The sequence below is a fragment of the Diceros bicornis genome, chromosome 10 (assembly GCF_020826845.1).
Source record: "Diceros bicornis minor isolate mBicDic1 chromosome 10, mDicBic1.mat.cur, whole genome shotgun sequence".
Lineage (NCBI taxonomy): Eukaryota > Metazoa > Chordata > Mammalia > Perissodactyla > Rhinocerotidae > Diceros > Diceros bicornis.
The window spans coordinates 10739409-10757381 of NC_080749.1; the positions used below are offsets into that span (position 1 = coordinate 10739409).

General features: G+C 45.9%; 1 long non-coding RNA gene across 1 annotated transcript; it reads right to left on the bottom strand.

Moving 5' to 3' along the window:
* Positions 1-10244: 10244 nt before the first annotated feature.
* Positions 10245-14178, bottom strand: LOC131410487 (uncharacterized). The gene is made up of 3 exons (XR_009221263.1): positions 14071-14178; positions 13186-13262; positions 10245-10292 (listed from the first exon to the last, which is right to left on the bottom strand). It is a non-coding gene; the product is annotated as an uncharacterized LOC131410487 (long non-coding RNA).
* Between the last annotated feature and the right edge of the window lie 3795 nt (positions 14179-17973).

Consider the following 17973-nt stretch of genomic DNA (forward strand, 5'->3'; position numbering starts at 1 on the left):
CCAGTGGAATGACTGTGAGTCAGCCTGAAGCCTACCTGCTCTAGCCTGCCTTTCCATGTGTGCAACTCGCAAGTATGGTGTTTACAAAGAGTTTTCAATAACTTGTGCTAAGTGAAAAGGTTACAAAACTATATATACAGTATGAGCTCAGCTACTCTGTGTGTATTCATGTGTGTGTTGAACCAACATATGATTTTGAAGGAAGGCAAGAAATTGGACAAACAGAAGGGAGAGGAATATTGTGGATTGGTAGAGCCATGTGAAACAAAGTGCTGATGCAGAAATGAGCCTGGCACATAAAAAGCAATGGTAAAAATGATGCAATAGTGTAGAGACCCTGATGGAGCGAAACAGATGCCCTGGGGGAATGGCAGGTTAGGGCTCAGCTAGATGTGGGTTTAAACCCCAGCCGGCTGTCACCTAAGATAAATTCTTAACTTCTGAGTCTCATTTATTCACTGATTTCTTTAGAAAATATTTATCAAGCACCTACTATGTGTAAAAATACGTACTAGAGTACTAGAGTCTATGGAATTGCCTCAGTTTCCCCACTACTCAAAATGAAGACAATAATACCTACCTTGCAGGGTTATTGTGAGAATTTAGGTGAAGTGCCTGGCATATGGCTCATCACACATGCTTGATAAATGGTACCAGTTCCTGTGGGCTGGAACCATAGGTCGGGGTCCAATACAAGAATTCACAGTCAGGAGTCAGGGTGGATTCCCACAACTGAGAAAATGTTCAGTAAAAAACAGAAATGAGGTGAGTCTCCCCACCACCTCGCCATCCCCCCAGGCCCCCTCCTCATTTACACAGGTCACAATCTTACAGCAAATGATCTTCAGGGACATGATGGGAGCCGGTGAGCAGCAGGCAGAAACATAAACCTGCCTCTCACTCTAAGCCATTTCCCATCCTGAACGATCCTGTCACTGAGAGCCAAGTCTCTGTGTCCTGCAGCCATTAGCCTTTTCAAGATGGGCAGCCTTTAATCAGTAAAAACAAATGAAGGAGAGCCAGAATTTTTTTAAAAGAAGAAAAATTGTCAGTAAGAAATAACTGACTATAAGCCTCACCATGAGTATCAGTGACCTGGTGCTAAAGCTGAGATTGAAAACAATGCCTGCCTTTTGTTTCAAAAAGCGGATGCAATGAGTGTCCTACACAGAGAAAAGAAGGTCTCTCAGGAAGGACGATGCTTTTCATCACTCCAGGGCACCCAGAAGTATAAAGTGGCTCATCTGAAATTTGAGAACCAGCCAATTGTGATGTCAAAAGTTTGCTTATGAGTGAATGGGAAGAGAAAGAGATCCCCAGGAGGGAAGAAACATTCCACTAGAACTATAGACTTTCAGAGCTGGAAGGGATTACAGCAATCAATAGTCCTCAAAGAATTGAGGCAACTGAGAGAGACTGGAAAAGTGAAGCAATTTGCCCAAAGAAATCCAGCCGGGGCGGGGGGGGGGGGGGGGGGGTGTTGGGGCAGGTGATCCCAGGCAACAGTGGTTAGGGAGACTGAGAAGGGAAAGAGGAGAAGCCAACCAAAGAGGGCATTACCAAGGTCACTGCTATGGGCAACGGAAGCTCATATTCCAATAGGACCCCAGGGTCAGTGCACAGAATGCCCCTCAGGATTATCTGCCAGAAGGACAAGAGGCGGGAGCATTTGCCTGTCAAGTATGCCCCGCAGTGGTAAAGGATTGCCCTGGAAATTTTAACTCCCCTGCACTTCTGCACACACTGGCCAAGCAAGCTCCTGCTGGCTCCACTACTGAAAGAGTCCCAGGGCAGAAAGCCAAGACAAGGGACACACACTTAAGGGCAGACACTATCAGCCAAAAGAGAATCAAAGGCTGCATAGAACTGTCCGCCCAGCCATGGCTGAACTCAGAGGTGAGGTCAAGAGAATTCAGGTTGGGGCACCAGAGGCATCTACTACAAACAGCAGATTTTGAGCTGATCCCCTAGTGCTAAAGCATATCCTGTGTGTCACAGGTATACAACAGTGACCTAAACAGTTTCTGAAAGACTTAGGGGGCCCATGCTCCTATCCACATCTAACCAGATACTCAAGGTTCTGACCAGAGCCTCATTTACATATTGCGTTGAAGGCCAAAAATGTAAAATTCCATGTAATATTCCAACTCTACCTTGGGGTCACAAGGGGATCTTGAACGCTCATGTTAACAGGAATCTCCGAGCTTCTTGAACGCACAGACAATACCGTGTCTTAACAGCATGCTGAGATAGAAATCTTTCACCTCTGAAGCATCCTTAAAGCCAGCTTTGATGTCAGTATGTAATAGAAGTTTGAAAGAAAATGGGTCAATTCTAAAGGAACATTTAAGCAGCAGACCTCAAAAGCCCAGAATCAACGCTGTTCTCCCCTTGCTGGGCTGTTCCTTAAGTTCTTAAAGGAAACTCAGGGGACAAATTAACTGTAGGATCAGTTAAGTGTCTAGGAATGTCAAAAAAGTGACATGAGATGCCAAAAATCTGTCACATTCATTTGCAATGGCGCATACTAACAAGCAAACAAACCCTGCCGTTCAACTTCATTGTCCTGGGAAGGCTGCCCCGTGCGACACCATGCCTCGCAAACTGAGTTGGGCAAGCTCCCGGGGATGCAGCTGCATGCCAGAGGCACTGCAGAATGCTCAACAAACACACATAGATTCCAGGAGCATCTATTCTGCTTAAAGATATCAGCAGTTTTTGTATTTAAAAGGATGTATTATAGAGTGTCAAACTGATATTAATTTTTAAGACAAAATGTATAACTTTGAAGAGTTTTTGCACTGTTAAGGGCAATTTGGGCAGTAGGCTGCAGGCCCCCTAGGGGTATGAATTCACTCTCCTTTGCCCACAGTGTAATTCTGATAGAAAGGCTTAAAAAGCGCTGGTGAGGGAAAAGCTCTCTGGAGTCAGGCAGATCTGGATTCAAAAATTCTAACTAACAGAGTCATTTTGGATGAGTTATTTAACTTTTCTGAGCCTCAGTGTCCTCATCTGTTAAAGGTGGATAGTAATGCCTAAGTCTGAGGGTTGCTGGGAGATTTAAATGGGATAGGATAATGAAATGTCTAGAACATAGTACATGATAAACACGTGCTTACTTCCTCAACTTTATAAGATGGAAGCAAACAGGAATTCAAAGAGATTCAAGAAGTGCTTAAACAGAAGAACAATGACAGCTCTGTGAGCTAAGGGTCTGTGGTAGCCTAACTGCGTTAACGGCCCGAGTTTTTCGCCTCCCACCCTTACCTCCCCCCAGTTTGCTGTGTGCCATTGCAGTGCCCTCCTCCTCTGATTCTGTGCTTGGCCATATGATTGGTGTCTTAGTCCGTTTGGGCTGCTATAACAGAACGGTTTATAAACAACAGAACTTTATTTCTCAGTTCCAGAGGAAGGGAAGTCAAGGCACTGGCAGATTCGATGCGTGGTGAGGGCCCGCTTCCTTATCCATAGACGGCCATCTTCTTTCTGTGTCCTCACCTGGCAGAAGGGTGAGAGGGCTCTCTGGGTCTCTTTTACAAGGACACTAATCCCATTCATGAAGGCTCCACCTTCCTGAACTAAGCACCTCCCAAAGGCCCCCCCTCCCAATACTTCATATTGGCCATTAGGTTTCAACAGAGGAATTTGGGGAGGGGCACAAACATTTAGTGCATAGTAACTGGCTTTAGATAGTGGGATGTAGGGGAACATAATGCAAGCAGAGGCTTTAAAGGTGTTTTCACTCTTGGTTTGCTCTGCTTTTGCCTTCTGCCATCACCTGGAGAAGGACATGGCTAGGCTAGCCTGCTGGAAGAGTAGACATAAGGGAGTAGAGCCCAGTCATCCCAATTGTCCCAGCCAAGGCCATTCTAGATAAGCCAATAGCTAGCCAGCCCCTAGAAATGTGGGCGAGCTGAGTCAGGATCACCTGGCCGGCCTGCAGCCGACCCTTGACATGATAGCAGGCCCAGTCTGTGAGCTAAATAACTAACCGTTCATTGTTGAGTGCCACTGAGCTGTTCTGGGTGCTTGTGCCACACAAGTATTGTGGTAATAGAGAGCTGACCTGGTGTTGTGGGCTGAATTGTGTCCCCTCAACATTCATATGTTGAAACCTTAATCCCTGGTACCTCAGAATGTGACTGTATTTAGAGATGGGGCCCTCAGAGAGGTAATTAAGTTAAAATGTGGTCATTAGGGTGGGCCCTAATCCAATCTGACTGGTGTCCTTATAAGAAGAGGAAATTTGAACACACAAAGAGCCACCAGGGGCAAGTGTGCACAGAGGAAAGACCATGTGAGGACACAGTGAGAAAGCGGCCATCTGCAAGCCAAGGAGAAAGGCCTGGAACAGGGCTCCCACTACGGCCCTCAGAGAAAACCAACACTGCCGGACCTTGATTTTGGACTTCCAGCCTCCGGAACTGTGAGAAAATAAATTTTTTTGTGTAAGTCACCCACTCTGTGGTATTTTATTACGACAGCCCAGGCAGACTAGTACACAGGGTCTCTGAGGCTTAGAGAAGATGCAGCACTCTGCTGGCACTTTCCCTGTCTCACTCAATGAGTCCTCGTAACAACCATGTGTGATTGGCTCCAGAATCCCAGGTTCCAGTAAAACAGCTCAGTCTGGAGGTTAGACAACACTACAGTGCCACCCCACCAGAGGGGCAGACCCTGGGCTCACAGAGGGTCCCCAAGGCTGATGTTCTTTCCAATGAGCATAACAAGGAAGTGAGGAGGGGCAGACAGTTCTACTCACATTTTACCCTTGTCCCTTGTCAAAATGAAATTCTCATAAGGTTTTTTAAAAAACATAATTTTCATACCAATAGTGAGCACATGTAAAGTTTTAGCTGATCAATGAGGAATCCAGCACCCCAAAGAGATTTGTTGACATGAGTTATATCTGTCAATACTTGCCGTGATAAAAATTAAAACGAAGAATTTTTTAAATAGTTAGCAATTTATTTTAAAATAACAACAAACCCATTAGATGTTAATGTAAGTAACATACTTTCATGAAAAATAACTATATTTTCCAATGAAAAAATTTTTAGTGAGAAAAGTGGGAATGTTTTACATCTTTGTAAATCTCTTTACTGTCTGGCTTGATAGAAGACAGCTGGATTCTCCTCTCTGCTTCTGTATTCCGTCTGTTACAGTTTGTTGCTCTGGTTGGGAGTATGAAGGAAATCCAGCCTCATCCAGATATGTTGCTGGAAGAGGGAGGAGGAGGATTTTAACAGTCCTTTTAGATCACTGTGGATTGTCGTCTTTGACACTTCATTAACACTAGACGAGTAGTAGCTTCCTGGTGAGTTGCAATGTACAACCCGAAACCATGTCAATAACTTTTTGTATTCTGTTACAATAAAATCCACTGGTCTATCTTATACTTTAAGTGGACATTTTACCCATGCATGATTTTCTCATAATTGGTCATTTAGAAACTATTGGTTCACTGAATTCTTCAGATCTTCCAAATGTTGACACATTTCATTATGCTATATCAAAAAAAAAATCATTAATATCACCACTGATTTTGTCAGGGAAACAAGTTTGTGTGTTTCCACTGTGAGCATCTGGCAGGAAAGTACGCAATGACTAACTAGTGCAGACAGGTCACTGCCTACATTGGTGCTAAGGCACAGGCAGTCTTACACACCTTTGGTTTTCCATCAGTTGCAAATGCCAACTCAACGAAAAATGAAAATAACGTGTCCGTGTTATCATGAAAATAGTTTTGACCTCACAGACACCCTGAAAGTGTTTTGGGGTTCCCGGCCCACACTTTGAGAAGCACTTCTGTAGCATGACATTGAAAAGATAAACTGTTGTGTCTTTTCTGCATTTTTTGCAAGTTTTAGATAATTTTTCTTAACACCTCTGACTTTCACAAAAATAAACAGAGATCATTCAACCCAAGTTGGGAGCAGGGGAAGGGGTGGGATAGGATAGATAGGGCTGAGAGAGGGAGGGTTTCATGTCACTCTCTGATGTGTCTGAAGGCAGGACCACTCTGAAGAAGGGATGTCTTCTCTAAATCTGTCTCTGCACGATAGAGTATGTAATCGAAAGCAGGCATTAAGTCAAAGAAATCTCCCAGAAAGCAGATCTGACTACCCAAAAGCAAGCGTGGGTGGGCTTGCAAGTTTCAAAACGCAACCAAATGCCCTTTTACCATTAATCAACAAAGTTAATTAGCAGATAATCACTTTTCCTTAGGGTCTATGCTACTCGAAACTCTTAGCAGACAAATTAATTTCCAAAAAAAAACACACAGCCCAACTCTTTAGAAATTAGTGTGAATACAGCCTTTTGTCTCCAGCTTGTAAATAGCTCACTGATGCTTTCTCTTTCAGGACGTCTAGGTTCCCGTTAGCGCTGTGTGCCATGTTTCCTAGATGGAGTAGGAGTGGGGCGGGGTGGGGTGAAGCAGGGTGGCACGCATCCGTCAGTCAGTCATTCGACCAAGATTTCCTGTGCCAGGAGCTAGGGACAAAATGCTGAGCAAAAACAGACCTGGTCCTGCTCACAGTCCAGTAGGAGGGAGGCTTTAAAGAAAGAGCCACACGATTGAATGCAGCATTACAAGCAGATTGAGTGCCCTGAGGGAAAGAAATATGGTACCATGAGAACATATTTTAAAAAAATAAAACCGTCCTGGGCTGGGGTCTGAAACACTTCTGGGAAGCAAAGTCTTCTGCTCTGTGACCTGGAGACTGGGTAGGAGCTCACAATCACAGGCTGCTGAGGGACCAAGGGACATGTGTGAAGAGGCCCTATGCCAGGGCGGAATATGGTGCACCACGGTGCTAAGAACAGAGGGCCAGGGAAGGTGGAAGCCAGACCAGGCCTTGCAGACCAATGAAGGATGTGGATCGTTACACTGAGAGCAATGGGTAGCCAATGAGGAGTCTTAAGCAGGGTCTGGTGTCATGATTCAATTTGCATTGAAAATGGTGTTGAATGTGCAGTGTGGAGGATGGTGGGAGAGCCACCAGAGTGAGGTAGGGAGACTGCCTAGGAGGCCATTGTAGATGACGGTGAGAGGGACCAGGGTGGTGATGGGGGAGAGGAAGGGAATGATGCACTCCAGAAATACCGAGCTGACAAAAATCAACCAGGACACGGTGATGGAAAGAATTTGAGGTGGAAAGAGAGGGAGGTATAAATAATAACTCCTAGCTTGTGGGCTTGCATAATTCGTTGGGTGTTACAGATCTTGGAGGAGGCCAGGCTGGGGCTGGACACGTCGAGTTTGAGGTAAGGCATACAACTGGAGGTGAGACACCAAGTGGTCCTATTTGTGGGTTTGGAGCTCAGGGGCAAGGTCTGGATTGGATATAAACTTGGGTAATTCAATCCACAGACATGTGGCTTTTGCCAGGAAAGAGTGAGAGAAGAAGGAGAAGGAGGGGGAGAGGAGGAAGGAAGAGGACAGGAGAGAGAAGAGACTAGAAGAGGAGAAAGGAGGAAGAAGGGCAGAGAAGGGAACAAGAGGAGAGGAGAGGAGAGGAGAGGAGACGAGGAGAAAGAGACACAACAAGAAGAGGACCCCTACATGTAATAGCCGAGTACAGAAGGCGATGCTGCAAAGGAAACAAAAGTGTGTGGAGCCACCAGGAAAGAGACCCGAAGTCGTGGTACCACAGCAGGAAGGGAGGAGCAGGAAGAGAAGGGGCAGCGGTGAGGTGCGTCAAATGCTGCAAGAAAATGACCGTGACTTTACGGAAGCCATGTGGGGCAGCCCCCGTTGGCTTAACCAGATGCCCTCTCCACCCACCTCCTCCTCCCTGCCCTCTGCCCCAGGGGGCTGATCTGCAGGGCCTGCCTCAGCCAAGCCCTGGCTTCTGTTTGAGTCCGCCAGTGGGGAGCCCTGGCAGGAACTCAAGCGAGGGAGGGAGGAGGGGAGGTCAAGATATTTCTTTATCAGCTCCATCCCTGCAAGATTACTTGTGCTGGCTGTGTCCCTTAACTGAAGGTCACTGCTCTTCCAAGGAGGGCAATTTTCTTGACCCTCTTCCCCTGAGTTCCCTTCAGGAGGAGGATGGCAATGGCCTGGCGGCTATGAAGCTCTGGAGGAGAAACCTCCAAACTGAAAGTCATCAGATGTGGGTTACCCTAAGAAGAGCTCAGCTATCTGCCAGTCACACACACAGCAGCTGGAGTATAAGTCCTGAACTCCTGAAAGTGGTCTGGATGGCACCTCCCAGTGTCCACCACATCCACCTCTTATGCCACTCAGATCCACTTCTTTGTATAAGTCTGAGGGCAGTTCCCCCTCCCTGGAGAGGGGATCCTGGTGGGCTGCTCTGCCAGGGGAAAACTCAGAAAAGTAAGGTTAGTGGGGCCAGCCCTGGTGGTCTAGTGGATTAAGATTCAGTGTTCTCACCACTGTAACCTGGGTTCGTTTCCCAGTCAGGGAACCACACCCCCTGTCTGTTGGTGGTCACACTGTGGCAGCTGCATGTTGCTGCGATGCTGAAAGCTATGTCACCAGTATTTCAAATACCAGCAGGGTCACCCATGGTGGACAGGTTTCAGTGGAGCTTGACTCTCCACTCTCTCTTGACTTCAGCAAAGACTCAGACAGACTAGGAGGAAGGACCTGGCCACCCACTTCCAAAAAAATTGGCCATGAAAACCTATGAACAGCAATGAAGCATTGTGTGATACAGTGCCAGAAGATGATAAGATGGTACAAAAAGACCTGGCAGGGTTCCACTCTGCTGTACACAGGGTCGCTAGAAGTTCCAACTCAACAGCACTGAAAGAAAGGGGGGGGAGGGGTTAATGGGAAGGCCACAACCCTGCCACAGCAGCTGGTCTCAGGCCCCAACATGAACCTCATCATCCCCTCCCTACTAACCATTCTTGATTTCCCTTACCTCAGTCAGCACCCCTGCTGGTCTTGGTACCTTAGCTGGTGGCATGACCCTGGTGTCGTTCCTGAGAGTCCCAAACCACTGACCACCATACCCTACTCAAGCAGGGTTGCTGCATTTGTCTTGTCCATTCACTGCCAAAATTGGGCAAAAGAACACCAAGAGGCACCAAATGGATAACCCAGATGCCAAAATTCCTCCCAACCCCCACTACATAACGGCAACCCTTTCTTCTCATGACCAAGGTTAATTGCTCCACCAAGATGGTGACTCCTCTTCTTGCCCCCTCACACAAGTAGCCGAAAGTGCCAGGTGGCAGCCATACCTTATCATTCAATGGGAACTTCACTGTGTCCTGAGGTGGAAGTGTTCCTCCTTTGGGGACCAGGACCTCGAAACCCACAGAGCCCAGATTTGCAGACACAAGACAAAAAATTCCCTGACTCGGTCACTTGGGTGATGGTAAGAGGGGCCACATCTGCTTCTATCCCTTGGCATGGACCATTCCTGGACCATCAGCCAGGGCCTCTCATCAGCTGAGGCAACCCGTGAATGGGGCTGACAGTGGAGGCTGTTCTGCAGGCTGCTCTCCCAGGAGCTGGCTAATAAGTGTTTCATTGCTAGAGGGGAGTTGGACAGTGCAGCACAGTGTCCATAACAAGCAGCAGTTTTCACAGAAGACAAGGAGGAAAGAGTGGGTGCAGGTGTGAGTAAGTGTGGATGTTAGGTGGGGGAAAGTCTGAAGAATACACGTTTCCATGTGAAGAGCCAGATCCTCTGCTAAAGGAGGGGAGCCGTTTGGGGGAGAATGGGCTATCCTGAGAAACTTGGTAACATCTATCAGATCAGTAATCAAGAAGTTTTCTCTGTTGGAGATATATACTGCTCTCTCAATAGCAGTTTTGCTCTATTGGAGACACATGGCTAGACCCACAATTGCAGGTGGGATGAAAACAGATGTCAACTTTCATGCGGGGGTGAGTTTCGCCAGGTAAGGGTTGAGTATCAGAAAGACGTGCCGTGGAATCCAAGCTCTGTAAGAAGAGAGCTGATGGACTGGCAGAGGGGGCAACGGTCAGTGGCCAAGAGGGCCTGATAAGACTGAAGAACCAGCGTGGAGGGAATCACTGAATGAGCAACAGAAGGACAGAAAGTTGTGGTCAGACAGCGGGATGCTGGAATTAGCAACTCTGGATGTGGAACAATTTCTGGTGAGTTCTACTGTGTGACCAGCCAGTGGGTGGTTGAGACGGAATGGGGGAAATAATTATAGGAGGTGAGGGAGTGACAGAACTAGGAGACTGGTTTATTGGAAGGGCCATGTGCATAGATGGGGGACTCACCCAGGATCTTGGCAGGCTTGGAGTTGAGAGGGCAGACAGGAGCCACAGGCCAAAGCTTCTGCAAAAAGGGCACAGTGACCAGAGGTGTATCCGACCACCTCCATGAAACCTTAATATCAAATTAATTACAACACAGTGTTTCACATACTTTATTTGATTTGATTTTCACAAAAGCTCTGTGTACCCCCCATATTAGGTAAAAAAAAAAAAAAAAACAGATTACAAAACAGGACGTATATTATGGTCTGATTTAAAAGTGTTTGTGTGTGTGCATTACAGAAGTTATCTTTAGTTAGATATGAGTATTTTTAAGTTCTTTGTACTTGTCTGTACTTTCTGACTTTTCTATAACAAGCCTTTAAAATGAATTTTTAAAAATAATTTTTCCAATGGACTAGGCAGAGTATTCCAAGTGGGAAAACAGATGAGCAAAGTCACAGAAGGTGACTCAGAAGATGAGAAGGTTGCGCAGTGAGGGCAAAGCAGAAACCAGTCAGGTGGGAGAACAGGGCTCCTCTCGTCTGGTCATGTTTGGAACAGGTGGAAGGCCAAGTAAATGCGAAAAAACGTAAAGGTTCAGCCTTTGAATAGAGCTGCTCATTCAGACTTCTTTAGAATTCTTAATCCATCTTGTTCCAGAAGAGACTTGAAGTTCCTTACAAATATACATGCAGTTAAGGCAATCACTTAGGGAGCACCTTGCATGTACCAGGCCCCATGCTAGGCTACGGGAATGTAGAGCTGAATCAGATTATCCAGCCACACAGTACAGAGGACTGGATGGCTCTATAGCGGGTAGATTACAGTCCCGAGTGGAGAGAGCCCAGCCACTGTAGAGCAGAAATCACACAATGGCTGCCTGCTGGCTCAGCCTGGACACAAGTATATTGTTTGGCCAGTACAGTTCTTTTTCTTTCTCACTTGTGAATTCGAGTGCCTTCAGGCAAGACTTGTTCCCTCCCATTAGGACCACATTTCCTGCCTTTCTCCCTTTCTTTTCACCACCGTGACTTCACACCATCTCCTGACCCTCAGTGCGTAAGGTTTGCCACCCCCAGAGTAAAGACAGAATTTGGGATTTGCAGCTGCAGACTAGAGTTCCAACCCTACTGTAAACTGTGCAACCCAAAGTCAGTCCCTTAGCTTCCTTAGTCCCTTCCTCCTGAAAATGGGACTTGGGATTCTGTGAGTCTTACTGCCTAGCCCCACATGTCTGTCAAGTGAGGCCAGAGAAGAGTTTTCATGGCCAGGGCTGATTGTTAAGGGCCAAAACTGGGCTAAGCATGGTGGGGGAAAGGGCCTCTCACTGGCTTCATTTGAAGAGTGGACTAGACATCCTGGGAATTAAAAGGAAGGTCAGTGGCAGTGTAACCAAACCTTAAATGGGGTGCCCAATCCCGTGAGAACCAGGCCACAGAGCACAGTGGAGTGGAGAAGCCAGGAGAAGATGTGACCAGGGAGCGCCGCCAGATGATGACAAGCCCAAACAAATTCCCCAAACAGAGGGAATCGCAGCTCTTTATAAAGTCTTGGTTGGCTTGTGTGTAGCCAGGGGTCAAATGGAATGATGGCCAGACTGACTCCTTCCCACGCCCTCCACCATTTTGACTGAAGGAGAATTCTTTATTGCCCTTTACTTGTAGTTCCCATCTTTTGCTCCCCAGCTTCCCTGTTATTTCCAGGCTGCTTCCACAGTGTAAAGCAGTTACTTCTAGCCCCCAGCGGAAGCCTGCCCTGCCCAGGCAATCTGTGGGCTGATTTCCTTGCAGAAATATCACAAGGTCTTCACAGGGCTCCCTTTCTAATGCCTTAAATACACCCTGGAGCTCCTAATTACCCAGTACGGACACTACCTTACTCCTGAGGGCTGTATTGTCCCCCAGCTGTGCTGTGAGTCCCATAAAGGAAGGAACATGTGCCACATGGGGTTAAACAACCCTGTAGTTGGAAAACACTTCGGCAGGACCTGGCAAAGGCAGGCATGCACATATCCCACGACCCAGCCACTCCTGGCCCAGCTTCAGCCTAGAGAAGCATTTGCTAACGTGCACCAGGAGACTCTGCGAGAGCATTCGTAGCGATGCTTTTCCCAATAGGAAAAACACCAGAAACAACCAAATTGGCCCTCTTCAATAGAATTGATAAATAAATGTTGGCATAGTCATTCACTAGAATACAGTATAGCAATAAAAATCAGTACAGGCACGCACACACACACAGACGGATCAAAGCATAGGTTGAATGAGAGGAGCCCATGTGAAACTGTAGGATTCAATCAATAATAAAGACAAAAGTAGGTAAAACCAAATACTACGTTGTTGAGGAGTGTATACAAATGTGATAAAACAATAAAGAGAAAAAGGAAATATTTAACACAAAATTCAGGATGCATATTTATTCTATTGAGTCCTTAAACTGCAAATACCATTACATATGTTATTTTGTGTGACTGATGTACTGTACAATTTAAAAAGGAGAAAAAGGGGCCAGGCCGGTGGCGTAGTGGTTAAGTTTGCGCTCTGCTTTGGCGGCCCGGGGTTCGCGGGTTCAGATCCCAGCCACGAACCTATGCACTGCTTATCAAGCCATTCTATGGCAGGCATCCCACGTATAAAGTAGAGGAAGATGAGCACAGATGTTAGCCCAGGGCCAGTCTCCTTCAGCAAAAAGAGGAAGATTGGCAATGGATATTAGCTCAGGGCTAATCTTTCTCCCCCAAAAAAAACGTAAAAAGGAAAAAAACACAAAAAAATAAGCTAACTTGATAGCACTCAGCACAGTGATGACATAGAATTAAGTTTTGTTTTGTTTCTAATAAGAAGAAAGTTTTTGAAAATAAAGGATGAAAATGGTGGGGGAAAACCCAAAAATGTAGACAGAATAAATCTGTTTGTGACAGGCTAGAAAACTATACAATATGAGCCAAATGTAAAAAAAAAAAGATATCTCACCACCATTATTTTCTATATCTCAGCTTATCTCGCTCTTGAACTCTTATTGATTGCTGGATGCCTATAAACGCTCAATCCTGTCAATCAAAAATATTTGGGTAATTAGTCTTCCTGAACGTCTCCTCTCTTCAAGAACGTCTCCCTCTCCTTCCTGCTTCCCCAAATGGCACCTGGGTGCCAGGAAAGATTAGGGTCCTGGTGCTCTGGGAGAGTGGCTGGTTCCCTGCTGGACCCACCACAAAAGTGGGTGTCTCTGGCTGTGGTTCTTCCCACTAACTTAGCCCTCCTAATGGAGCAGCCATTCCTCGGAGAACCTGAGGCCAGAGTCACTCCCATTGAATCCCCACCTTCAAAGGACTGCCTGGCCAAGACTCTGAGAACCTGAGAATCACATCTCACGCCCACTTTCCAAGTGTTTTTTCTTTGCTTTCTGGTGCCATGTAAGAAGTGGCAACACTCCAGTTTTTTTTTGAGAGGTGCATAGTCTTTCCAGAACATGCCTGAAAAAGCAAGGAGAAACCTTCTGCTCTGGGACTCATCTAAACCTTTTTGGAAGCCTCTATTCATCTACCTCCTCCCCACCAAAGGATGGGGCATGTAAAGAATACTTGACTCTACATTCTTACCCTGCACTCTCTTTTTCTCAGCTCAATCCCTCTTACGGGAACATACAATGCTGTTCCACCATTGTCTCTAGGGTCAACATCTTACCTTTGGGTTCTTTATACGTGCAGTAGTTGTGATTAGGTTTGGCTGCAATAGATAAAAGATCCAAAAAACAAGATTTTTCCACTCACATAAAGGCTAGCATATCAGTTTTCTATCACTGTGTAACAAATTACCACAAATGTCACAGCTTTAAACAACATGAAGCTATTATCTTACAGTAAGCATGGATCAGAAGTCCAGGCACAGTGTGGCCCAGCAGCATTCTCTGCTTAGGGCTTCCCAAAGCTGAAATCTAGGTGTTGGCTGGGCTGCACTCTTACCTGGAGGCTCTAGGGAAAAATTCACATTTATGTTCATCAAGGTTTTTGGCAAAATCAGTCCATTACAGCTGTAGGACTGAAATCCCCATTCCTTGACACATGGACCACTTCATCTTCAAGCCAACAATCACACGCTGAATGTCTCTCATGCTTTGAATCTCTGACTTCCCCTTCTCCTACCACCCGGAGAAAAATATTTCCTGTCAAATGCTCATAAAATTTAGATTCAGCCCACCTAGTTAATCCAGGATATTCTTCCTATTTTAAGACCAACTGATTACTAACCTTAATTGCATATGCAAAGTCCATTTTGTCATGTAATCTAACACACTCATGGGATAACACCAGGGGCAAAGATCGTGGGCCAAAGTTCTGCCTTTCACAGCTGGTAAGGCAGCTGTGCCCTATGAAGTCCTTAGGGCCAGGCTCCTTTCTGTACCACTTCACCACCCCTGGGAAGGGGCCCTTGTACCCCACAGTGTAGGAGGTGGCATCCACAGGACAAGGCAGATGGGCATGGGGTTCACTCTGACCAGGTTTTAAGGAATGTTCCCAGCAGGTCCCACACAACACTTCTGCCTTTGTCCCACTGGTCTGACTCTGTGACTTTGTGACATCCTCACCTGGCTGCAAGGGAGGCTAGGTAAGGTAGCTTTATTCTGGGTGGCAATGTGCCAGATAAGAAATTGATCACTATGAAAGAAAGGGAAAATGGGGGCCGGCCCAGTGGCGCAAGCAGTGAAGTGCACGCACCCCGCAGCCGCGTCCCTGGGTTCGCCGGTTTGGATCCCAGGCGTGCACCGACACACTGCTTGGCAAGCCATGCTGTGGCGGCGTCCCATATAAAGTGGAGGAAGATGGGTGCAGATGTTAGCCCAGGGCCTGTCTTCCTCGGCAAAAAAAGAGGAGGATTGGCAGATGTTAGCACACGGCTGATCTCCTCACAAAAAAAAAAAAAAAGAAAGAAAGAAAGGGAAAATGGTTAGTCAGGGACAATATGTAAAAACACAATTAGGGAACCTCAATCAAACTCCTTTTTCTCTCTTGTAAGCTTGGTTTTTCAAGACTTTGACGTCTTTCATTTGAAACTCAAGCTAAAAACTGGCATTTTTATTCCAGGCAATGGTCACTTCCCTCTTCCCCGGGGTAATCAGTCTCAACCTCTAGGCCTAGACTTACTGGCAGAAAAGCTAAGAGAGAGGAGACGAATTTAGGGAGGAGATAATTCTCACGCCACATTTATGTGCAGAAGGTGTGGGAGGCACTGTTGTCTCCCACTGTTCACCTCCCACCATTGTCTAGAAGCGTATGACTCACAGCTTCCCTTATGCTCGTACAAGAGAAGAAGAAGGATTGCAGGCCATCTTTCATGCCAGTATTTGCTCTCAAGTTCTGCAAATATAAGTCAGTTGCAAATCCTAAAACGAGCAAGTGTTTTTATTTTTACAGGAAAGGAAAATTGACATCCAGTAATGGCGTGCAGTTATAACCCCTCCAGCATGCAGAAAAGTCACAGAAAGGGAACCTACAATGAGTAATTTCCCAGCTTCAGCCATGCTTAAGAAATAGAGCAGATTGGAGCTCGTCTCAAGTGGCCAGTTGCCCCCAGTCTTGGCTCCACAGAATTTGAGAGTCATGGGAGTGGCTCATTACCAGTCAGGAAGCTCCGGCTGGAAGTCTTGTGGCTAATGGAACCCTGATTGGAACACTCTTGAGGGAAGTGGAGATTTCATAATGCAGACTCGTACCTCAAGTGGTTTATTTTTTCCTGATGCCTGCTTCTTAGAATATGTAATAAACTAGTAGTTTCTAAACCTAGAGTGGCCTAGAAGAAAAAAACAGAAACTTTTAATTCTGATGAATCCAAACGTTCATATTGGCTCAGTCACTTTCCAACTGTGAGAGCTTAGCAAAACAATCTAAACCATGAGCGTTGGAGTCTTCATTTCTAGGATCAGAATATTAACATGATATATCTTCTATTCCCAGAGTCTTGTGTTAAGGCTCTGAATTAACATATGTGAAGTTCCAGGAACATTAGCAGATCTCAACACAATAGGTAGTCATTGTTGTTGTCATTGTAACATGTCGAATCAGGATTGCTTCATAATTAAATTCGTATAGCCAGGCTCAGCTGTGAAGAGGTTTGTTTAGACAAACCAAGACACTGATCCTAAGATTCACTGGGTATTGACAGAGGGGAAGATGTGGATGTTGAGTTACAGGGTGGGATGGCTCTCATATGACATTCTCTCCAGGGTGCAGGAATCACTCCAGATAACTCCGCATAAAAGGCATGTCAACCTTATTTGTTATGCTCAGGAAATGCTGAGATGTAAGGACTTCACCTGCTCTGCCTCTAGTGAAAATGGGCAAAGAGCAGACACCTTTTGATAACCTAAGTGTTATTCCTTACCACAACAAGAGATGTCTTACCATGGCAAGAGATCTCCACGTCCCTACCCACCACCCACCTTGGTGTGGCCGGGATGACCCAGGCAGAGGATGAATTTCTCATAAGTATTAGAGGAACACAAGTAGATAGCCAGAGAAATTCTTACTCCAACCAGAGGCCACGGCGTTACACTCCCTCCTCCTTCAATCAAGACTAGTCTTCAGCCCGTCTTGCAAACTCCCGGGAGATGCCGACCCTGCCCACCCAGGGACCACAGTTGAGGACGACTTCTCTAGGGCAGGGCTTAGCAAACTACAGCCTGCCAGTGGCCACCTACCATCTGTGTTTATACAGCTTGTGAACTACAAACAATTCTTACATTTTTAAATGGTTGAAGCAGGGGAGTATTTCATGATACTTGAAAATTATATGAAATTCCTCTTTCAGGGTCCACGGATAGAGGTTTATTAAAACAGAGCCATGCTCATTCATTTCCACGTTGCCTATGGCTGCTTCTGCATTCCAATGCCAGAGCTGAGGAGTTGCAACAGAGATGATATAGTCCACAAATATTTACTATGTGTCCTTTACAGAAAAAAGCCTACTCTAGGGTAAGCAAATGACCTTGCAGAACGTCTCAGGGGAAGAGCAATGCCCCAAGCCTGGTTCTTTGTTCCTGGTCCAGTGGTCTGGGTCCATCTGAAGATGGGCACTTGATAAAGAATAACTTCTTTAATGCTTAAGTATTAATAAAAGGAAAAGATTTTTTTTTTAATTACCTTTAATCTTTCCTTTTCTTCTAGGATTCAAATGAGAGCAGTTACAGGGCAGAGGCCTGCTAAGAAGTATGACAATTTATGCAAAATTAATGTAACAAGATCTCGAAGCAAATGTATTTATTAAAGTAACCCACATAATCAGCAGCAAATAGAAAGGGGAAAAAAATCCAAGAACCTGTGATTCCTAGTCGGTATTTCATTTTAGTTTGCATTTAAACGATAACACATCTTGTGGCAAATTATTTCAGACTTCTATCAGGAAAAAGGAGAAGAAAAATGTTGTACTCATTGAAGGAAGCTCGCAAGAGGCAAAAAGTGATAAACTTCCCCCAAGCCTATTTACAAATGCAGTCAATGAAACAGAATTTTAATGAATTGTGCCACATAATCTGGTGGTTAATGAGCTGCAAAAGTCTTTGTCAATTTCAGTGACTGGGAACTAACTCTTTCAGTTTCAAGATCAATGAGAGAATTCTCAGCTCTGCACTACCCAAAAGTGGAACTCTGTGGAGAAAGGAGGTTGTCAAAGGCATGCCACCTCCACAGATCGCAGCAGCAAGGCCGCCATCTGTTTTGTGCATCACACCTCCTCCCCCACCTGCCCCCAGCTTCAGACCGAGAGGGA